A 24,953-nucleotide genomic window follows, 5' to 3' on the forward strand; every position below is an offset into this window, starting at 1 on the left:
GACTTTTGGCCCATCCTGTCAGAAGAAGATCGGCAAAGGTCCCTTTGGAAGCTGCTATTGGGAGGATTTGGGGGTCATTTGGGGGAAACTACACAATTGAAAACGGGTTTCTGACAGCATTTACCATACCCTCCTCTTTCTTAGGAATAGAAGTTTATACTGTATTTTAATTCATCTGCCAAGTTATAGACCTGCAAGCTTTGCGTCGTTAGGAGTGCTTTTTGTTTTAAGTGCCTGAGCTCTGGAGTCAAATTGCCCAGGCTTAACCTCTGGCTCAACCACTTATGAGCTGTATAGCCTTGTTCAGGTGAGTTAACTTCTCTGTTAAATGGGATAATGATAATAATAACCTCCTTAGGGGATTGTTGCAAGTGCATGAGGTAACCTGTGTGCTGGATGCTAGTACATACTCAATAGTTAATAGCGATTATTATTTTTTCCACAAAACTTACACCAGGCACAGAAGGTGTGACAAGAATATCTTGAGATTGCAAGTTGCAACTGGGGACTTGGAAGTGGGAGAATGGTGAGAAAATAACTTTTCATATAAACCCTTGGGGTTTCTTTTCTGGACTTTTCTGTATATGATACTTTCAGTCATCAGCCATCTACACTGCCTCAAGGAGAATTAGAGTGGCAGGAATATAAAGAGGAAACAAAGCAGTTAATGTTCCATCTTGGACTTCAAAATAAGCTTGTGGAGCCAGCCCCAGAGACCTACTTGCACAGCCAAACTTTCTGTTTGCAAGAGCTGATTTTGTGGAGATAAAAAGAGGCTTTTAAGAAGACAAGCACAATGCCCTGAAGGAGGCAAGGAATCAAGTTTGTGCCGTAACAACAGAGAAGACTGGGGGACTCAGACAATGACCGCCCGAGCAAGACTGGACGAGACTAGGGTGACCACATAACTTAATGTCCAAATGGGTCACTGTTGAGAATGAAAAGGGGCATTATTATTCATCATGCTTGCACCAAATGAGCAAGTCAGGACACGACCCAGGCAAATCAGGGACTGTGGCCACCTTAGCCAAGGTGCGCTGGACTGAGAAAGGGGAAGAGGAGCTGGATGAGGGAGGGAAGTGGCACCTGAGCATCATACGGAGGAAAGCAGGACCAGCAGAAAGAGCCCAACATCATCTCTTGCCAGTACCACAGAGCTGTAAGGAACCAGCTAGGACCGGCAGCCCATTCATCAACATGAGAGTAAACCGCACTTGTCACCTGCCTGATGAGCCACACGGCCCTCTAGGGAGGGCCTTCTGCCCGTATCTGCCAGCATATTACCTGTGCATCATCCCGCAGAAGGGATGCCCATGCCTCCCATAGACTTTGCTGAGCCACAGTCAAACGTCCCTACATGGACACTCTCTTTTTCAATAGCCCAGGATATTCAGAAGCCTCAAGGAGCAGAGAGAGGTGGATGAGGGAGTCCCCAGCATCCATAGTTGGGTGGAATTAGATAGTGTTGTAACTCACCTCCTGTTACAACAGATTCTAGCTGAATTTCTTCAGCAATGGCAAGCAGCATCTGGGCAGATGAGGGTGGGAGATGAGAAGATACCGGTGTGAAGACCAGGAGGATTGAGATCTACCAGAAAAATCTTAACGCCAGTTTTCCCAGCCCAAGAGAGAAATACAGCTCATTTCCCAGAGGTGAACATAAAACTTGCATGTTGGTTGTTTTATTCTGGTATCAACATTGTAGGAGTCTTAATGTGACCTTAAGGGCATTTCTTACTAGACCAGTAAGAATACTGATGTTCACAGTCACCTACTCTTGTAACTACCAGGAACCTTTTAGGAAACATTTCTTAGGGTGAATTATGTATTTATACGTAAAACACCAGCAAACATCCTTATGGCCATAACTTTTGGATGTTTTCAAACCAGATTATAGCAAGACAATGTATTTTATTCAGCAGATTTGTTTTAATCTAATTATGTAGGTGACTAAAAATTACTGCATGCTGGTGCATCTAATGTAAGTTATCTATTATTCACACCACATTTACTTTTAATATTCATGCAGATTCCCTTTGACATAACCTACTGTGTCACAGTTAATCCAATAAAGATAAAATATAGCTCAGCAAAACACTAGTCGATTCCAGCTTTCTGGTAATTATTAAAGACTATTTCACACTGGTGCCTTCAATCAGTGTATCTCCCCTTGGATATGATGGCTCTCCTCTTTGAAGCTTTCAATCCTCCCAGTGGATTCAGAGGAATACTCAAGCCCCTTTTCAGTCTCCGGTCTCAGAGGTAGTTCAAAGAGCACAACAAGGCTTCACAGGTTTACCCTCAAAGGCTGACACTGTCTGTTTGATGTATGGTGACTTAGAAAGTCATCTCTGGCAAAGCATGTGTTTGCTACCAGTCTGTCGAATCAGCCATTTATCAACTTCTCTGTATTCACCCAGTGCACCTGCTAACAGCTCAAATGAGAACACACACTGTCTCCTGCTGGACTGACTATTGATTTGATTTCCTCCTCTAATTTTATATTGTTTTCCTGCCCTGTGGATGAAGCAACTCCTTTACTGGATGAAATGGACATGGAACCTGTGAACAAATGGCCTTTGGTTGTTGTGTTCAAGAGCCCCGAGGGCAACAGACTCTTCACAGGTTGAGGACAGCTGGCCTGGGAGAGTGGCTTTCCCATCCCAGCATGCCTTCTTTTTCACTATTACCCACATCTCAGGTATCTCATTGTATGGGCCCTGCTAGGAACTTCAGAGAGATAACTAGGAACTCCCAACCTCATCATCAGAAGGTGGACATATCCAATGTCTAACCAGCGCATGCAAATAGAACCCTGGATTGAAGACAGGGATACACCAAATTCCTCTCATTTTAATCACCTCACCGTAACCATCTCCATGCTCCAAGGAAAATTTCCTTTATTCTTTGTAATCCTAAGCACTTGATTCCAGCTGAGACGTTTTCCCTTCCACTTCTCTGTCATTACTTGTTTTTAATTAAAATGAGGCTACCTCGCTGCATCATGAAAATCATTATTTATGAATGACTTCCTCAGTTTAATCTCTGATATAGTCACATAATTTATTAACATTATACTTAATGCTTCAACTATAGAAAACACTATTTTGATGGATTCTTACAGAAAAGGACAAAGATAAGATCAATATTTTTCTGTGCTATATATATATTTGAATTTCATTATTTTTTATACAGCAGGTTCTTATTAGTTATCTATTTTATACACATTAGTGTATATATGTCAATCCCAATCTCCCAGTTCATCCCACCACCACCACCCCTAACCCCTGCTTTCTCCCCTTGGTGTCCATAGGTTTGTTCTCTACATCTGTGTCTCTATTATTTTGAGATGGAAACAATTCTGTGATTGAAGAGTTAGTTGTAACATGAGGTAGATCTAAGATTATTATTTGTTCCCGATTCCCTTCCTATTTTTACAACAAATCATTCCCCCCCTTCCCTTTTTTAGTATGCCTTATAGATGGTGCAATCACCAAGATTCTATCTATAATACTCTCTTACTCTTGTTTTGTACACATTCTCTGGATGGTCTGATTCAATCATGGCTCCAATTACCATCTAAATACAGAAAACTCCCCCAAATCTATTTCCAGCTTTGATTTCTCTGCCAAGCACCAGCCCCTATTTCTCTCTGATAAATGTTTCCATTTAGATAGGTTGCAGGCAACTTAATCTCAACATGCTCAATACTCAACCCATTATCCTTATACATAATTTCTCCAGAATTCTTTGTCGGTAGCTGCCAGGTATTATGTCCCTTATCAATGGAGTCAACACCCTAGATGTAATTGATCTCCAAGTAGCATCCATTAAATCTTTCTCACATCTACCACTTTCTCTATACAACCATTGTCACAGGCCTATCTCAGGGCCCTGTCGTCTCTAGCTCTGACCACTTCAATAAACTCCAGATTCACCACCCGTCTTCTTTATGATTGTTATTATATTTGTTTAAAACAAGATTTAACCATGAATCTCATGGTCTCATCTAACTTCTTTATTAAAAAGCAATAAACTCTAATTGCTTGCTTAAGTTGTTTTACTGCCTCCTTTTGCCTTTAGGATAAAGTACAAAATTACCTAGCAATGCCTAGGAAACTGACCATAGCCAAGTAATTCATACAGTGAATACTAGTTCTTTACAGTAAGCATTGGTAGTTTCAGTGGTTAGAGGCAGATGGAGGCCACCCTTACAAACTCCCTACCAGGTAGCACATGCCAATCAAAATCAGTCTCAGATCAAACTCAGTCAGACTCATGATCTTGAAGAACAAAATGCAAAGACTTACACTATCATATCACTTGTAATAAAGCTATAGTCATTCGCAGTGTAAGGATAGAGAACCAGATCAATGGAACGAGTGGTCCAAACATAAACTCACATATACATGGCCACTGACTGATGACAATTTGACACCACAGAGCAGTGGAGAAAGGGCAGTACTATCACTAAATAGTGCTGGGTCACTGGATAGCCACATGGAAAAAAGAACGATTCTTCAGCACTCCCTTATACCGTATCCTAAATCAGCTGAGGAAAACGGTACATTTAAATGTGGAACGTAAAACAATGCAGCTTCTAGAAGAGATATTCCAAGTATGAGAAGGATTTGATGTGTTGTTGCTGGCTCTGAGATTGAGGGGGCCATGTGCAAGGACTAAAGAGTGACCTGGAAGAACTAAAGGAAGCTTCCAGTTGACAGCCAGCCAGGAAACAGGGACCTCAGTCCTACAATTACAAGGGACAATCGTCTATCAACCACCAGAATGAGTAGGAAGCAATTTCTTTCCCAGAGCCTCTGGATAAGATCCCAGGCCAGCCAACACTTTGATTTCAGCCTTATAGGACCTGGAAGAAAGGAACTAGTTGAGCCCACCTGGACTTCTGGCCTACAGAACTGGGAGATAATAAATTTGTATTGTTTTAAGCTGCTAAATTTGTGATAATTTATTACGGCAGCAATAGAAAACTAGTATACTCGTTAAGAAGAAAATGGAGAGATAAATTGTAATAAATACTTACAATGGACTGCAAAAGAGCAGGGATCAGTAAACTATGCCCCACAGGCCAAATCTGACCTATGCTTGCTTTTGAAAATAAAGTTTAACTGAACAGAGCCAGGTCTATTCGTCTGTGTATCATCTGGGGCTGCTTTCATGCTACAGCAGCAGAGTGGAGTAGTTTTACCAGAGCCCATATGGCAGCCAAAGCTGAAAATATTTACTATCTGGCTCTTTAAAGAAAAAGTTTGTTGACTCTGGTAGAGAGGAATGAGAAACATATATACATATGTAGTTGTTTCTAACTACATATAATGATGTAGATGAATATCACAAAAATAATGGTGAATAAAGTTAGAAACAAAAGAGCACTTACTGCACGATTTCGTTTATGTAAAGTTTATAGCAGATAAAACTAATCTCTGCTTGTAAGAGTAAGGTTGGTTTGAGAAGGAGGACGGGGAAAACAGTGATTTAGACACGGGCGTGGGGAGGCTTCTGGGATGCTGGTAATATTCTCTTTCTTGGTCTGGACGGTGGTTAAATGGCTTTGTGAAAAACCCATGAAGCATAATCTACTCACTTATTATGTATGCTAGTTATTGGGTTGGCCAAAAAATTCGTTCAGGTTTTTCTGTAACATCGTACGGCAAAACCTGAACGAACTTTTTGGCCAGCCCAATACTTCCACAAAAAGGAAATTTAAAATAGTATGACTTTATTCAGACATTTAAAAGAATATATACTTATGAGGTCCTTAGTACCACTGAAATAAAATTCAAATCTTGTATTTAGAATGTCCTCTGGAGTTCATATGAGGACTTCACTGTCTCTAACATCTTTTTTTTTTTTGAATTTATTTAATTTTGGCTGCACTGGGTCTTTGTTGCTGTGCACAGACTTTCTCTAGTTGTGCAGAGCTAGGGCTACTCTTCGTTTCGGTACGTGGGCTTCTCATGGCAGTGGCTTCCCTTGCTGTGGAGCACGGGCTCTAGGCACGTGGGCTTCAGTAGTTGTGGCACATGGTCTCAGTAGTTGTGGCTCACGGGCTCTAGAGCACGGGCTCGGTAGTTGTGGTGCATGGGCTTAGCTGCTCTACGGCCTGTGGGATCTTCCTGGACCAGGGCTCGAACCCGTGTCCCCTGCACTGGCAGGCAGATTCCTAACCACTGCACCACCAGGGAAGTCCCTCTTACATCTTGCTACTTGGACCAGTAGCATTGACATTGCCGGAGACCTGGTTAGAAAGAATCTCAGCCCCACCCTAGACATGCTGAGTCAGAAACTGTATCTTAGTAAGAGCTCAGGTAATTCCTTTCCACATTAAAGTTTGAGAAGTACTGCTCGTATGGATTTGCTATTTCACTGCTGCTTATTCTTCACAAAACATATATTTCTACATGGACAAAAGTGCAGTTCTTGGCAGCCCACATGCCCCAAACTTGTCGCAGGCACCTGGACAGGACTGCTCTGGAAGCAAACATACCTGCCCATGCTACCTAAGTTCAAGCTCTCTGATCTCCACATACTCAGGCATCAGAAGACACTAGGGCCCACATTTCCCTAACTTGCATTTGGATAGGCAAATAGAGCCCAGATTTATCTTTTTTTTTTTTTTTTCGGTACGCGGGCCTCTCACTGTTGGGGCCTCTCCCGTTGCGGAGCACAGGCTCCGGATGCGCAGACTCAGCGGCCATGGCTCACGGGCCCAGCTGCTCCGCGGCATGTGGGATCTTCTCGGACCAGGGCACAAACCCACGTCCCCTGCATCGGCAGGCGGACTCTCAACCACTGCACCACCAGGGAAGCCCCAGATTTATCTTTTTATAACAATAAAGGGAACAAACATGAGAAGTTTATCCAGAATAAATACGTCAGCCTCTTTCTCTATCACCTTACAATTCAGACCTCAGGGGGAATATAAACACATCTGTGGATTATGTTTATAATCTCAAAGGGTCAGTTTTTCATCTTCAGAGAGTTTCATCTTCAGAGAGTCAAATAGAATGAGAAAAGTTGTCTCTGGGAGAGTAAGATCTCGTTCATGTAGGAAATAAAACAATATTTTCTTCTGTAGAAAACTAAAGCACGGTTATATATCATAAAACTAGATGTGGGAAACATAATAATGTCTGGTTCCATGAGCAGAGAAGAATGGAGAAATGACCCTTGCCGGCTAACAGTTCTTGTGTTAATGATTCAGAATGAAAGTTAGCAAAGTTGTATTAGAAATTTCTAGCCAAAAGAAAAAGAAAAAAAAGGTCTTCCCTGGTGGCACAGTGGTTAAGAATCCACCTACCAATGCAGGGGACACAGGTTCGAGCCCTGGTCCCGGAAGATCCCACACGCCACCGAGCAACTAAGCCAGTGCACCACAGCTACTGAGCCTGCACTCTAGAGCCCGCGCACCACAACTACTGAAGCCCACCTGCCTAGAGCCTGTGCTCTGCAATGAGAAGCCCGCGCACCGCAACGAAGAGTAGCCCCCTCTAGCTGCAACTAGAGAAAGCCCGCGCGCAGCAACAAAGACCCAACGCAAACAAAAAAGTAATAAAAAAAATTTCTAGATAATTGTCCTATGATCTGAGTGCTCCTGATATTTCTTTCTTACACATAATACGGCTTTAAAATGGCCATTATGGTGACTATAATGCCGTTTGTTGCTCCTCCCAATTCTGAAAATCAAATCACCCAGTGGTGCAAAATTTGAAAGCACGGGGGGGCGGGGGGTGAGGGAAGGAGAGCCTTTGAAGGAAAGTAACTAACCCTGCTCTACCAAATAATGTAAGTACTATGTCATGAAACCAATAATGCCACTGTGGCAGGGACGAGTAAACAACCAGATGTGGGACCTCAGTCTCTGTGAAAGAATAGCCAAAATAAGTAGTTTTCTGTTAAATTTAAAATTTTTGTATTTTGAGGTATAAAGCCCTCAACTTTGCCAAAACTTTAGTAAAGACATTGAATAAGGGAGTGAATGAGTGAGGGAGGGAGAGAGTGCAGGTGTGCATATTCTGAAAATCAGTTGAAAGGAGCTAATTTCCATATTAGGGTCAAGATGCTGAGAAAAATGTTTGGGACATATTGGGAGCTGAACTACACTGAGTCCAGGCATGGAGCTTCTTGTACCTGCCAGAGCCTGAGGGGACCTCAGACTGAACGTCTCCTGGTATTTACTGCAGTCTTACGTGGGACAACAGAGTTGCCTTTGGAATCAGGGTTTGAGCCAAACACCTAGAAACTAGGAAGCAGAGTGACTCCAGCTGATGTGTGCTTTCTCAGCTGAAAAGGCAAGCATAAAAGTTGCTGCTCAAAATAGGATATTGGTCATATTGCAGGGTATAAAATGATCTGGGAGTGGCTGGGTTTTCTTGTGTTTATATAAATAATAGGCAATTTTGCTTTTATATTCTCTCACATTCAAGAAGAGAATATTGAATATATTTAGGGTCTATATTGGAAGGTACTTCATTTGCCAATTATTAAAATCGTTGTTTTTAAAGAGAAAAGGAAAATATTTAAATATGGTTTATCATCTATGTTATGTTGCTTGTTATATACTTTAAAATACTCAACACAACGCTAGTATAATATAAATGTGTGTGCTGACTTTTCTACCCAAGGGGCAGTTGTTATAAATAGGAATCCACATTTCCTGGGTGGTTATCTAACATTAAATAACAAAGGCCACACTTCAGAGGTAACTATTAAAGGCATGTTTTTTATCCTTATCGCTTATCCACACCCATAGTTTTGTTAACCAGCATAGTGAATATTTGACATAGATTCTTACTGGAGAAACTGGCCACTGGATATTAGAAATGGGCTCTCATTGGTGAAATGAATGGTATTTAAGATATGTGGACTGGCTAAGATATTGAGGAGCACCTGAAAGGACAAAAGTTAGGACTTCTTTAAATTTACTGGGCCCATTGCATGAACTACTTAGTGTCAGCTTGCTAATGGATGTTTTTTACAAAGTCCTGGGCCACTTTGCTGAGGTATGTTTTTTAAATACTTGTCTGTGTATATGGCAGCGTTTCATCTGAGATTCGGTTTAAGAATGAAGAGGAGGAACTGTCCTTCACTCACCTTCAACATTTTAGCAGCTACCATTTTTCAAAAGCAAATAACTAAGAGTTGTTCGTGACCAACTTGCTAAAGTCAGTTTTTAAGAATTTATTAAAACTTTATTTATATGCGTGTTTCATTTGTATAAGTGTTCTTTCACCAGTCTGTTGATATCTCTGGGGAATAAAAAATGTTCAGACGTTGGAGCTGGGGGCCATGAGTGACATTTGCTTTTGGCAATTCCCTGGGTGACAATAGCTATCATTTCCCAATTTGGTTTCCTGATGCACTTCTGCCTACTTAGGCCTATCCCATTAGTCTCCATCTGTGGGGATATGAAGATTAACCTTGCTCAGTGTTATGTTGGAGATTTGAATTGGAGATCAATTTCCTTTAGGGAAGAGACTATCAATCAATGTCAACCTTTTATTTATTCAACAGCCACTGTATGCACAGTATTGTTCTAAGTCCTTGGAGAATTATCAAGATTGCATATGTATTGTAGACCATGATCTCCAGAACTCATGATCTACAGGGGCACAGAAGATAAAAAGGTGTATTTAATTTCATTATCTAAAAATAACCTTCAGTGACAGCTATCTATAGATTCACTGCTGAGAGCTCTAATTTGTGGTAGATTCCAAGTCTTTTAAAAGTCTCTTTTTCCTTTAATTCCTTTATTCCTCTATCCTTTCTTTTCTCTCTCCTTCCATCTCTTCCTTTCTGCCTTCATTTCTCCCCTTTCATTCTCCCTTTCACCTCCCTCACTTCTTTCTCTTCTGCTCCCTCCTTTCCTCTCTTCCTCCCTTTTCCCCTCTCTCCCTTCCTTTCTTCCTTCTTCCCTTTGCCTGAATAGTTTATTTGAGCATTTCCCCCAAGATAGTAAAGAATCTACTGCTTTGTTCTCCTGTCTTCACATCACGAGGTTAAACGGCTTTATTTAAAAACAAGTGTTCTCTCCTCTCTCAGAATGTGCCTGTTGTGGGATGCTGGCTTTTGAGCGCTTCCTCTTAAGGCCATGCTGAGGGCAACTGGCCCTCTGCTTTCACTGAGTGTTGGTAAATTTCCTAATAGCCCAGATGAACCTGAACCCTACTGCTCCTGAAAGCTCCTTGCCCTCATCTTGCTACTTGAGGAGCCAGGCATTTTGGGGTTTGAATCTTGGTTCAGCCACGTTCTGACTCTGGCACTGGGCGAGGTGTCTAAATTTTCTCAACCCCAATTTCTTCACCCACAAAGTAGGAAACACAATGTTTACAAAACATTACAGACATAATTCTCTCCAACTTTGGTTACTGTCATCACTTTTGCTTTATTTTCACTCTAATTCTTGGTTTCTGATCTTACTGGACCCTGAACCCTCTACTCCACTGCATTGGGATGACTTGCCTGTGTCCATTCACCAGGTATCAGACCCAGATGTTTCTCCTAAGCTCAGTATCCCTGTCTCTATCAGAGTACCAGGTCCTCCCTGCCCACACACAGGCTGAACTGATCACAGAGACTCCTGGTTCTTTGCCTAATCTATACCTGCATACTGGGAGCCATGTATGCCAACAGGATTCATTTTAATTGGGAAGATCAATAATTCTTCCTTTAGTTTCCTCAATAGTTATAAATTTATGTAATCCCCTTCCCAGGATATATTTAAGCTCCAGATTGATACCCAACTACATGAGAAGATTTAGAAATCCTAGTCATCCAAGTGCTTAAGAATTTAGGACCTAGGGTCAGAAAGACTGGTTTCAAATCCTAGCTTTGCTATTTAGTAGCTGTGTGAATTTGGGGAAGTGTTTTAACAGAGTTTTAGACCTTAGTTCCAGCCCTACATATTTATCTAAAGACAGCTGTTTCACGTAGGGGAAGAAGCATGGTCTGGGGCAGCAGAGACATAGTTTCAAATCTTGCACCTAATATTTATGGAATGAATCTCTCTTTCTGCTTCTGTTTTTCATATATAAAATGGGATAATGATGCACAGTAAACGATTGTGCTTGCCTGCCACTGAGTAAGGGGCATTCCTGTTATAGACCGAGGGGAACTGGAGAAAGGAGCACAGATCTGTTCAAGGTTGCATTGTAGACGCCAGTCTGAGTGTTCTCAACTTGGTTATTATTTTTTTAAAAAAAAAGGGAGAAGGATATTCCTGGACTAATACTACTGAAGCTTGTCACCTGGGGCCCAAAAGAACTATCAGAATTGCAAATTTTCGATCTCTCTGAAGATGATGCCTACTAGTGTATTGTAAGGAAGCCCTTGAACAAAGAAGGTAAGAAACCCAGGACGAAAGTGCTCAGGATTCAGTGTCCTGTTACTCCACGTTTCCTGTGACACAAACATCAGTGTATCGCTCTGAAGAAACTGCATACCAAGCAAACTAAGGACGAGCCAGCAGAATATGATACACTTTTGGCCAAGGGAATGAAAGAGGCCAAAGGAAAATGCCAGGAACAGACTGCCAAGAGACAGAGGCTGTACCTGCTGTGAGCTTCTACCTCTAAGTCTGAGTCCAGTAAAAACATGATTTCCTAAGAGTAACAAATTAACAAGATCAGACATTACAAAAGATTAAATGAGATACAAATCTATGAATATGTTTCACCACAAAACGATTTTGAAAATGTTATTTCTAGCTCCCGGAAGGGTACCCTCACATAAGGGCCATAGTCAAGGTTCAAATGGGTCAAAGAAAGAAAGAAAGAGCGATTCTTTCTTCAACCTGCTTTCCAGGGTGCTTCTGGCTTTCCTGGGTCTCTCTCACTTTTCTCTGTTCTCATGCCTCCTCTTAGGTATTGCTCCTGGGAACCTCTTCCTTCTCTTTTTCTGGGTCAGCTGCCCAGCCCAAACCAACACAGAGCAATAACAACATCACTCGCCTCTAAATCTCACTTCTTGCTACAGGGTGCAATCTCCTGTCTGTGATTTTACTTCCAAGTTCCGATGTCTCCTCTCTGAGGGTCTCCTCTGTGAGAGACACACTGTGATGAAACATGGGGTAGCAGAGTATGCCTGAAAGCCCACTCATCGCGGCAGCTCATCCAAAAGACAAGCTGCTTTCGAAAGTAGGAAAGCTGGTTGAAGATGATTCTTTTGACAACACTGCTGATGGATTGAGGAAGCCGGGTGGGAAGGGAAGAGTCCTGAAAAGATCTCTCCCTGTGTTTCTTTCTCTTCAGGGTGAGCTCCTAACCATCCCCAGAACAAGTTAGCTTAAGCACCACATCACTTTCAAACCTTAAGAGAACATGGAAACCTGGAGCATTTGTGACCAGAAGGCATTCCCTTCTGATTGTGAATAAAGAGGGTGAAGAATAGATTCTTATGTGCAGGGCAAAAGTTCTGGTTAGAAATTGTCCCCAAACACGGACAAACACAGAGACTATATGAAGAGCAATATTGGGAATGAGTCCGTATTGGGAGTTAGCCTTTCTAAATTGAGAACCTCAGAATGTTGTAGCTGGATACTCTAGAGTGAGGGGTCTAAACTCAAATACCAGTAGGAGGGCAAGCACATATTCTTAACGAGAGAAGCTGCCTGGTGGGAACCGTGGCATCAGGAGAGGGCTGACGTCTAAAGGGGCAGATGCAACTCTACTTCTGGTGATTGTTGCTTTGATGTTCACTGTAGTCAGATTCTCCAATTTGTTAGGAGTAACTGGATTTTAACATAAAATCCTTTTAAATATGTGCAGCTAATTAAACAAACAAACAAGTGGATGCTGTGTTGTAATTGTCAATCGAGTTAACGGACTCCTAATTTTTAAAGAAACTGAGGCTCAGCAATGAGAAGTGACCGCTTCACAGAAAACTGTCAGAGACAAGCATTCTAGATATGATTGATGGTAAGACCCTAGTCTAAAGTTCATTTATTAAGACCAATTCCATGGCCACTCGAATGCTAAAAATACACTGATGGAACCTAGTGTGGTAGATCAAAAAATTAATCTAATTCTTCACTTCCCTTTAAATAGAATGTTACATTCATGCCGTTACCATGGCTTTGTGGTGGGTAGAGTATATATACCCACCTGTGATTTTGAGCTTGACCTTGTGGACTGCTTTGACCGATGGGATGTTAGTGGATGTGACTCAAGCAGAGGTTTAAAATGTGTTTTCATGTCTTTCTTCTGTGCCCGTACATTTCTTGTATTTCTTAGTGTGTCCAAATGTCCCCTTATATAGATACCAGTCAGACTGGATTAGTCTGACAGCCTCATTTTAACTTCTGTAAAGGCCCTCTCTCCAATACAGTCACATTTTGGGGTACTGGGGGTAAAGGCTTCAACACATGAATTCTGGGGGGCATGATTTAACCTACAACACACAGGTTACCATTTGACTAGAGTGGCCATTTTTTGTTCAAACCCAAAGTGCTAAAATGCAAAAGTGCTAAAAGGCCAACCCACATCAGATTCTGGGACAACCTGCAGAAACTAATACTGGATATATGGCCATGCCATCCTGGTGGTGGGGAAGTGGGATATTTAGCCTTCCTCACCCTGGATCAGGGTCTGCTCCAACAGTTCTGACGGCTGTTACAAAAGCTTGTTTCAGCTCTCAGGCTGAACTAAGAAATGCCTCGGCTGACTGACATGAAAAGAGATTTAATTAACCTCTTTGAACACCATCCCCCAGAACTGGCCATGTCTGCTTTCTCACTTCTGCCTGCTGATCCCCTACCACCTGTCCTTAAAAATCTGTGATGCACATGTACCTGGTTCCTCGGGCAGCCTTTGTTTTGATGCTGCACAAACTCCGAAGTCAGACTCAGTAGCCACCACTGAAGATGATGCCCAGTGCAGCCCACTTGCCCACGTTGTTAGATTTGTGGAAACAAGGCTGTTTCTGCCTTTTCTCAACAGCAGTGGTTCTCAACCTGGGCTGCACTTCAGAATCACATGCGAAGCTTTTAAAAGCCCTGATGCTGCCAGCACTCCTGACCAATTCAATCAGAAGCACTGGAGGTAAAACCCAGGCATCGGTATTTTTTATATAGCTCTGCTGGTTACTCCATCGTGCATCCCCTTTGAGAATCAGCTCTCTAGATCCTGGCTGCTAAAGTCTGGTCAGTGGACCAAGAGCTTTACCGTTCCTTGGGAGCCTGTTAGAAAAGCAGGATCTCGAGCCCCACCCCAGACCTGTGGAATTGGAATCCGCATTTTCATGATTCCTAGAAACGTTAATGTCTGAGGAGCGCTGAGCTATATCATCTGTTCTCACCTTTGGCTGTACGCTAGAAATGCATGGGAAGCTTTAAAAATGCTGGTGCTCTGGCTGCACAGAAACCTGATTCAGTTACACCCATAGGAGTGAGGACCAGCAACCAGGACTTTTTTAGATCTTAGATCTTAGCAGATGATTCAAATTGAGCCACTGCTTTAGGCTCTAACATTTATCTGTTTGAAACAAAATTTTCCAAACACTCAAATGCCAAAGGCTTAATAGGTGTGTGAGCCGTATCATCTCCCAATGCCACAGTGCCAGCCAGGAGCGATATGTCATCAGAGGAGTTGTAGAGTAATTGCAATCTGGACTTCTCTGCTCCATTGGTGCTAGCTCATTTGTAGAATCACTATGGCTGTTGGGACCTGGAGGGCCTAGAAGTGAATTCTAACAGAGGGTCAGAATACGTGCCCAGATATTTTATTAGGAACTTCAGGAAAAGTCCTTCCAGAAAGAGATCCAGACCTGCTTCTGTCCTGAAGTTTGCCTGGGATGGGCTGGACCAAGCTACATTTGTGGGCAGACATTCCAAGCTGTGAAGGCCTAATGCAACTGGAAATGACTTAGGGATCACTAAGTGTCACTTTCTTTGTTGCTGTTGAATTTTTGTAGCCACACTCTATATATAAACAACAAAAATGTTATTACTATATTAAATACATAACAATAAATATATCATGGGTTGATTGTGTCCCCCTCCGAAAGATGTGTTGAAGCCCTAAGCCTCTGTATCTCACAATGTGACCTTATTTGGAAGCAGGGTGTTTACCAAGGTAATCAAGTTAAAATGAGGTCATTAAGGTGAATCCGACATGACCAGTGTCCTTAAAGAAGGGGAAATTTGGACACAGAGAGAGATGTGCACAGAGGTAAGACCATGTAAAGAAACACAGGGAGAAAGACAGCCATGTGACTATAGTGATCTATCTATAAATCAAGAAACACCAAGGATTACTGGAAAATACTAGAAGCTGGAGGACACAAGGGAGGATTCTCCCCTAGAACCACCAGAGAGAGTTTGGCTCTGTGGACCATTTGATTTCAGATTTCTAGCCTCTAGGACTGTGAGACTACAGATTTCTGTTGTTTTCAGTCACTTTGGTTTTGGTACTTTTTTATAGCAGCCCTAGGAAACTAATACAACAAGTAAGGCTAAAAATGAATTAAGATGAAATTTTCCAAAATTACCCTAAAGAACGAAAAAACTGGATAAGGAGCTTCTAAAATTGAATAGCTCTTTTGAAAGATTCTTTTTACTGATAAATATAAGTATATAGATGCTTAAAATAAAAAGCTGAAGAGTTCTTTGCTAAAAGATGTCATATTTTCCAGCACTCAATGAATGGAACTTAACTTAGAGCCATTTGTGGAAATGTGTTTTCCCTTTCGAAATCATTAAAACATACATTGTTTCTCTTTATGTTAGTTTTATGATGCATGTTGGAATTCCAAATAAAATATTGTTTAGATGCTTATGCACTAAGGATTGTTGCTTTGCAATGAGACACAAGACTGGGTGGAAGAATATCTTTCTATATCAAGGCAGTGAATCCTTAGTCAATGGTCCAAGTGTACTTTACAGTAGGATGTTATTATGATATCAAAATATTTTGATAGGCAAAAGACTATGAATATAGAAAGACCTCTCTACAAATCCTAATATCAAGTACATTTGCCAAGAAGTCAGATACTGCCTTTTAAAACATGCTCATATCTTTTGTTTTATTCTTTGCTTCTGTGTCACTACACCTGCAAGTGTTAAATCCAAGGGACCTGGAAACCTTTCCATATTTTTCCTCCCGATAGCCCCAGATGAAAGTACACATGCTAACTTGGCTGAGCTTTTTCATCAGTTCCTGAAGTTTCTACAAAAGCATGTTGCTGACCAGGAAACTGGGTCAGGCAATTGTTCTGCAATAAAGATGATCTTTTGAAGTGTCTCAGCAGCTGCCTACCTTGAACAGGAGTCCCGTGGTTCATGCTCTTCACAAATTGAGCCTCAGGCCTCAGATATTATTTCTCTGCTTTAATAACAATGAAAAAAAACTTTGCCCTTTTGTTCGCCACCTTCCTTTGGGCTTTCTGATTGATGAACCTATTCACTTAAACAGAGTTTTTAAAATTGCTTTAAAAAATACAACCACTTCCTGAAATATATTTGTAAAGGAAAGCTATCTCTTGAAACTCTGTGAAGCTAGTACATAAGAAACACTGCCATGTTGCCATAGGACAACCACCATTGACTTGGGCAGAATCCCTAAGAGGCAGTTTGATTTCAACTTGAACAGGATTTGATCTTTCAGAGTCAGAGGTATTTTCCAGGCCTTGGGATTTCCTACGCACCCACAACAGAGGCATTTTCTCCCTTAATTCCTCAGTAAAGAAAGAAATAAGTTGTGGTTTTTCTTTTGATATCAACTGACAACATTAGCATATTCAGAGTGAAATATGTATAACTCATTGGATCAGATACCGTTTAACAGGGACGTGAATTATGAATCAATGAAAGAAGCTGTCACCAGCTATGTTACCTTGATATTAATAGCATGAACAATCAATGTTGGAAGTATCTGGGGCACATGTACCATTAAACCCATGTTGTCTTTCAAGAATGAGATAGAGACAGAGGAGGGAGAGAGGGGAGCAGCATGTGAGAGTGGGCTAGAGAGATCGAGGGATAATATTATTTATGAGGATTTCTTTTAACGTCCAGTGGAATTCAAATAACTCACCTGTTAGAGTCCCAAGCTGATGCAGTTTCAATCTGATCATGCGACCTGAGAAAAGAGATATCATCACTAGATTAACCTTTGTTGTCTACAACAAGGGCCAGCAGCCTATGGCCACTGCTTATTTTTGTATGGTCTGAGAGCAAAAAATGTTTTTACATTTTTAAATAGTTGAAAAAAATCAAACAAAGAATATTATTTTGTGACATGAAAATTACATAACACTCAAATTTCAGTGTTCATAAAATTTTATTAGAACACAGCCACAACCATTCTTTTATGTAATGTCTATAGATGCTTTTCTACTATAATGGCGGAGTTGAGTTATTGTGACAGAGACCATGTGGCCTTTAAAGCCTAAAATATTTACTATTTACTCCTTTGCAGAAAAAAGCTCACTGACTCCCTGTATATTCAAATACATGCATTTATATGTGCCCATATGTGTGTATATATATAAGTGTAAATCATCTATCTACCTACCTACCTATCTACCTACTTATCTAATCTACGTAGCTAATGTTTTCCTTCCATACCTAAGTAAATCTTTCCTGTAGCTTTTATTTCTTCTAATAAAAGTAATATAAGCCCTGAAGCATAGTAACTATACATCTCTAAGCTCTTATTCCATTTTTGTAGTTAAAAACAAAACTGCTTCAATGCACAAGGCAATGTCTTATTCTACTGAGTGCACACTTTGATAAAACTTAACACGCTTGATATTTACTCTGGCTGGCAGGGAAGTATATTCACCTAGACTCTGGGCCATAAAAGTATCTGATATCCCCACAATAGCAACTTCAAAGGCGATATAAAAATATTAATAGTTGATATACTAAAGCCCCAAATGCCCATCTGGGGTGGTGGAATTCATTTCCTATCATCTGTAGTTAAAAGAGACAAATTCAAGCTTTTAACTGGGGATTACTTAAGCTCTGTTTTAAATGAATAGTCAGGGAAGAGCTTAAAGATCATTACTTCCAGTGGGAGAATTTTGATCCTAGAATTGAAGACCCTGGCATTTAATTTTTACAAAGTGACTAACAGGAAGCTGGAGGTAGCCAACGGAACTCAATTTGACAAATGCGTCTCAGATGTTGTGATATAATAAAGCATATATCCAGTCTTTGTCCCTGCTTCCTGGCACAGAGCTTCAAAAACTCTTGGAATTTTCCTGATAGGAGTGTCTGTTTTAATTCCTTACAAGCCCCTTCCCACCATACCTGAGTTTCTGCTAATAAGGTGATTCATGGTGGGGCCCTACATAGTTTCCAGGGAGGGGCTAACCATGCTAGAAAGACCAAGCTCATTATTACAGGGTTGGAACTTTCAGCACTGCCCCCCTGCCAACCTCCATGGAGAGAAGGGGGACTGAAGATTCAATTCAAACATGTGACCAGTGATTTAATCACTCATGTCCACCTAGTGAAACCTCAATAAAAACTCTGAAAAATGAGGCTCAGAGAGCTTCCAAGCTTATGAACATATCAATCAATGTACCAGGAGGATGGCACACCCTTGAGTCCACAGGGATGGAAGCTCTGCATCTCTCTTCCCCAGACCTTGTCCTGTTCACCTCTTCCATTTAGTTTTTCTTAAGTTATAACTTTTATAATAAAATGGTAGTTGTAAGTGTAGTGCTTTCAGTGAGTTCTGTAAGTCATTCTACTGAATTGTGAAACTTAAAGGGTATTGTAACAACCCTCAAATTTGTAGCCATCTGGGAAGAAGTGCAAGTAGTTTGGGGACACCAAAGACTTGTGGCTGGCCTCTGAAGTGGGGACAGTCTTATGGGACTGAGCCCTTAACCTGTGAGGTCTGTAATAACTGTGGTACTTAGTGTCAGAATATAATTGAGTTGTATCCACTATATTTCAATTAAAAAAGAATATAATTCAGTTGTAAGACATCCAGTTGGTGTTGCAGAATTGTTGCTAGAATGCACATGGTAACTTGGGCCAGGCCCAGTGCTAGGTGCTGAGGATGGAAAGATGGGTAAGGCAGTTCTTGATGTCAAAGTGCTCACAACCTGGTTGTGTAACTGTTTAATAAGATCAAAATGTGATTTCAGCATCAGAGGGTGAACCTCATCTTTTGAGAAGGAAGTGAGAGGAGTGGAACATAAGGAGGAAGCAAAAGGCCCTTGTTTTTAGTGTTTATGAGTAAACTCATTGTAAACTGTGAAAGCTGAGGCTCTATTCCTATGTCCATCCTGCAGTTTTATGTGTGCTAATTCTCATTATCTGTTGCTGAGTTTGTGTTCTTGGGAGATTCTTCAGGTTTGGGTTCTTGGGGTATTCTTCTTTGAGGGATTTGTAGTTGGTGGAACTGTTTGACACTGGGAAAAAGGGGGATGTTTTTCCCAAAGTGAGTAGATGCAAAAGCCCTCACTGGGCTCAGTTATTCACTGGGGCTCAGTGAGTGTCTGTAAATCATTCGTAAAGAACAGTGTCCTTCCTAATGAGAAATGGAATCTTTGGGCTGGAAAGTAAACTGAGTGGGGTGGTTTATAACCTTGAGGGAATTGAGAAGCAAGAGGTATGACCCTGGACTCTAACTCCCATATTGAGAAACACAACATTATTAAATCAGTGTCTAGTACAGGATGGGTAAGGTTGGAGGAAGAAGGATGGGGAGCCAGGAGAAGACGTTGGATAGAGAATAAAATGACCACAGCAACAGCAAAGCTGCAAGAAAAGGATTCCAAGGGGATTGTATCAGTATTATTCTAGCTATTTTAAGCAGAAAAGAATTTAATACAGGACTTAGGTTTTTACAAAATTGTGGTTGGGCTAGAGGGAGTGGGCTCCAGACTGGGCCTCCTAGTAATGATTTTCAATACAATTTTGTAGAAATAACACACCCAAGTAGTAGCCGCCTTTGCTGCCATAAGACAGCCAGGGACCTAGATCGACTGGCCCCAGTGCTGGCTCTAGGACCACAGTACTCCAGCTGTGGTCTAGGGCTGAGGAGGGCCACATGTGCCTGAGAGAACTTTAGCCTTGCTGACAAAACAGACACTGCCCAAACCATTCCCTCTCTCTCCACCTTCTCCCCACTAAATTCAGTGCTAGTGACTGGAGAACCTATTTCCCATTTGCAACCCAGCTGCAAAAGCATTTGGGAAATTTCGTTTGTATCTTTCTAACTTCTGCAGTGTAGATGGAAATTAGAGCAGATATTGAACAAATGAACCAATCGACCATAGTTTCTATGGGGTGGTGAAAGGGTACCAGGACATTAGGACTTCTTAGTCTTGCCATCATAAACCTGTACTTGAGAAACTTGGTTATTTTTACGTTCTTTGTAGTTTTGGACAACTATTGTGAGAGTGTGCCAAGAAGGAGATTTCAGTCCATATCTAAAGTAGGGTTTACAAGAGGCAGTAGAATTTTTTTTGGAGGCCTTACATGCTGGTTGGTGACAGCATAAACAATCTCACATGGAGCAGAAAAGAGGGTAAAAGAATTGAGGACCAGGTTTACAGTGATTTCTTTTTACCTAGAAGCTCTAATCCTGAAGCTGTTCTCTTCAGCTTCAGATGAATTTATACTGTTTTAATGAAGAGGCCACTTTCTCATACTTCCATGTTATGGATATGATCTCTGCTCAGTGTAACAAGTCAAACTTGAAACAGGTGAACCCTCCTTTGGAGAATTTTAAAGAACCCTAGACATATTTAACACAATAATTAAATAATTGGTATATTTAAGCATGAGCATCTTATTCATTCATCGATCAGCTTTATGATCTTTAATCTTCACTCATTTAACAGATATTTATGAAGCACCTACTATGTGCAAAGCACAAGGGAACATAGAAACAAAAGATTGGCTCCCGACCTCAACTTGCTCACAGTTTAGTGCGAGGTATGACAGTAAATATGCCAAAACACTGGAGTGTTACTAATTGGTGACTATTAGCTAACATCTATGGAGAACTTAGAATGATTTGGGTGCTGTGCTAAGTTTTTTACTTATATTGTTCCACTTAATCTTTATAGTAATCTTTGAGTGTGGTACTATTAACATCCATCTTATAGATGAGGAAAGTGAGGTATAGGGAGGTCAACAAATACTTTAAGTGGACTCAGCTATTAAGTGGCTAAAGGACAGCTTAAACCCTGCTGTGTGACTGCAGAATTGAGCTCTTGACCACCTGCTGGGCTGTAGTCAATGGTGAGAACACTAGCCCATACTTTTCATTCAGTCTGGGTAAGATGATTTGGAGAAGTGACCCAGAGAAAGGAGATGCAAATTGACATTATAGGTTGAGTTGAATGGAACTGACCAGGTAAACAACTGAGGGACCACTTTGGGGGCAGAAGGATCAGTATGGAAGGCAGGCCATAAGGGTTGAGAGAGTAAGACGTGTTTTGGAATTTGCAAGTAGTAATACATGATACACAGTATGGAGTTGTGTACAGGACCGGTGAGAGGAAGGCTTTGTGAGCCTTGGCAAAGAGTTTTATCTAAACTCAGAAGGCATGGAGGAGGAGCTTCAAGAAGGCGGAGGAAAAAGACGTGGAGATAACCTTCCTCCCACAAATACATCAAAAATACATCTACATGTGGAACAACTCCTACAGAACACCTACTGAATGCTGGCAGAAGACCTGAGACTTCCCAAAAGGCAAGAAACTCCCCACGTACCTGGCTGTGTGGCTGACAGGGTATTGGTGCTCCGGCCAGGTATCAGGCCTGAGCCTCTGAGGTGGGACAGCCGAGTTCAGGACATTGGACCACCAGAGAACTCCTGGCCCCATACATGTAATATTAATCAGTGAGAACTCTCCCAGAGATCTCCGTCTCAATGCAAAAACCCAGCTCCACTCAACGACCAGCAAGGTCCAGGACTGGACACACCTTGACAAACAACTAGCAAGAGAAGAACACAACCCCACCCATTGGCAGAGAGGCTGCCTAAAATCATAAGTTCACAGACACCCCAAAACACACCACCAGATGTGGTCCTGCCCACCAGAAAGACAAGGGGAAGGGGTAAGGGTAAGCTGGGCAAAGTGAGAGAGTGGCATAAACATATATACACTACCAAAGATAAAATAGATAGCTAGAGGGAAGCAGCTGCATAGCACAGGGAGATCAGCTCTGTGCTTTGTGACCACCTAGAGGGGTGGGATTGGGACACAAGAGGAAGGGGATATGGGGATATATCTGTATGTATAGCTGATTCACTTGTTACACAGCAGAAACTAACACAATATTGTAAAGCAATTATACTCCAATAAAGATTTTTTCAAAATTAAAATTATGAATAAATAAATAAATTTAAAGGATAATTTACATATAATAAAATGATAATTTTAAATAAAAAATATCAGAAGGCATGAAAGGCTTTTAAGCAAATGAGAGCTAACATTCTTTAGAAAGGGTTCTCTGGTGATATATGCAGGGCAGTGATCTTGGAGCAAGAACTCCATAAACAAAAGTAAAATTATTACCTGCTACTTTCTGGCAAGGATTCAATACCATATAGGTTGAATGTTAATGTAAAACCCGTAATTTTAAAATCTCATTAAATAACTCAGTCTCCCATTTACTTGGTTTTTTTTTTTTTTGAATGCACATCATCCGAAAATCTACAAATAATAAATGCTGGAGAGGGTGTGGAGAAAAGGGAACACTCTTGCACTGCTGGTGGGAATGTAAATTGATACAGCCACTATGGAGAACAGTATGGAGGTTCCTTAAAAAACTAAAAGTAGAATTACTATATGACCCAGCCATCCCATTCCTGGGCATGTACCCAGAGAAAACCATGATTCAAAAAGACACATGCACCCCAATATTCACTGCAGCACTATTTACAATAGCCAGGTCATGGAAGCAACCTAAATGTCCATCGACAGGTGAATGGATAAAGAAGATGTGGTACATGTATACAATGGGACATTACTCAGACATAAAAAGGAACAAAATTGGGTCATTTGTAGAGATGTGGATGGACCTGGAGTCTGTTATTCAGAGTGAAGTAAGTCAGAAAGAGAAAAACAAATACCGTATATTAACGTATATATTTGGAATCTAGAGAAATGGTACAGATTAACCAGTTTGCAAGGCAGAAATAGAGACACGGATGTGGAGAACAAACGTATGGACACCAAGGGGGGAAAGTTGGGGGATGGGATGAATTGGGAGATTGGGACTGACATATATACACTAATATGTATAAAATAGATAACTAATAACAACGTGCTGTATAGCACAGGGAACTCTACTTCATTTCGCTGTACAGTAGGAAGTAACACAACGCTGAAAAACAACTATACCCCAATAAAAAAAACAAAACAAGCAAACAAACTTTCCAAGTTCCTCCAAGTTGCCAACAGTTCAGAGACACTTTAAAAAAAAAAACCCCACAATTTATAGGTACTCCTTATTTTTTTATATTCATTTTTTTATTGGCGTATATAGTTGATTTACAATGTTGTGTTGTTGACTGTTTTCTAGGACTAATCAAAAACTGTCCAGGGATAGCTGATCTAGACCCAGGCAAAGCTAAGAAGGATAATGTAACAAGCATGCCTTTTCGGTCTCCAATCTCTACCTACCCCTTATCTAGTTAAATGGACTGGCTGTTAATGATTTCTCTCTCATGTGTAGAAACTGAGGTGCATTGATGAGACCTGGGATGGGCTATACTCTACTCCCATTCTCAAAGTCTGTTGTGTCCAAGACTGCTAGTGGACTAGCCCCTCCCCTCTAAGATCTATAGATTGAGAGATACCCTCCTGCAGGACATATTGATTCCATGTGGCTGCTAATGCAACTTCAGAAATGAACAGCCCATTCTAGCTCTCTCTGTTCCATTTCTGCAGATGAACCAAATAAAGCACATGAGACCTGGAATTTAAAAAATGGAGGCGGAGAGTCTATTGAAAAGTGGTGCTGTGCAGGGATTAAGCATGCAACCTCTGGATTCAGCAGTACATGAATTCATATCTTAGCCTCAGCATTTAGCAGCTATGTTACCAAGTGTAAGATACTTAACCTCCCTTTAAGACTCAGTTTCTTTGACTGTATGGGGTAAAAACAGTAACTCCTTTACAACATGTGGGAGAGTAAAAGAGATATTTCAGATAAATGTTATCACAATCCTTATCACAAAGTATTTATTCAATAAAACATTTGTTTATTATTGCTATTGTTGCTGTGGGCAAAGAAGGACATGGCACAACTGGCCAAATTTCTCTTCTCTCACATTCTAACCCAGGAAGAATTTTAAGCAGATGAGATAATCTCAGGATCCTGGCATTTTCTTCCCTAGAACAAATGTGGATAGCAGTGGAACTACTTTGGGAGATGTCTCTCTAGCCATTTCTTGACTAGCTTTATCCAATTCCACTCCTCTGTTTCTTGACTAGCTTTATTCAATCCCAAAGAAAAGTGGGCTACAAAATGATCTACAGATTCAGTGCAACCCCTATCAAAATTATAATGGCATTTTTCACAGAAATAGGAAAAACAATCCTAAAATTTGTATGGAGCCACAAAAAAACCCAAAAAGCCAAAGCAATCTTGAGAAAGAAGAACAAAGCTAGAGCCAGCACATATCCTGGTTTCAAACTATATTACAAAGCTATAATAATCAAAACAGTGTGGTACTAGCATAAAAAAAGACACATCCATCAATTAAACAGAATAGAGAGCCCAGAAATAAACCCAAGAATATATGGTCAACTAATCTGTAACAAGAGAGCCAAGAACACACAATGGGGAAAGGATAGTCTCTTCAATAAATGGTGCTGGTAAAACTGCATATCCATATGCAAAAGAATGAAATCGGACCCCTATAATATACCACAAACAAACTCAAAATGGATTAAAGACTTAAATGTTAGACCTGAAATGATAAAATTCCTGGAATAAAACATAGGGAAAAGCTCTT

The 24,953-nt window shown here is 40.9% G+C and overlaps 1 pseudogene; it reads left to right on the plus strand.

Moving 5' to 3' along the window:
* The first annotated feature begins 975 nt into the window (after window positions 1-975).
* Window positions 976-11,625, plus strand: LOC137228337 (small ribosomal subunit protein eS6-like; annotated as a pseudogene).
* Window positions 11,626-24,953: the final 13,328 nt, after the last annotated feature.

Source organism: Pseudorca crassidens, chromosome 7 (assembly GCF_039906515.1).
Source record: "Pseudorca crassidens isolate mPseCra1 chromosome 7, mPseCra1.hap1, whole genome shotgun sequence".
NCBI classification, from domain to species: domain Eukaryota; kingdom Metazoa; phylum Chordata; class Mammalia; order Artiodactyla; family Delphinidae; genus Pseudorca; species Pseudorca crassidens.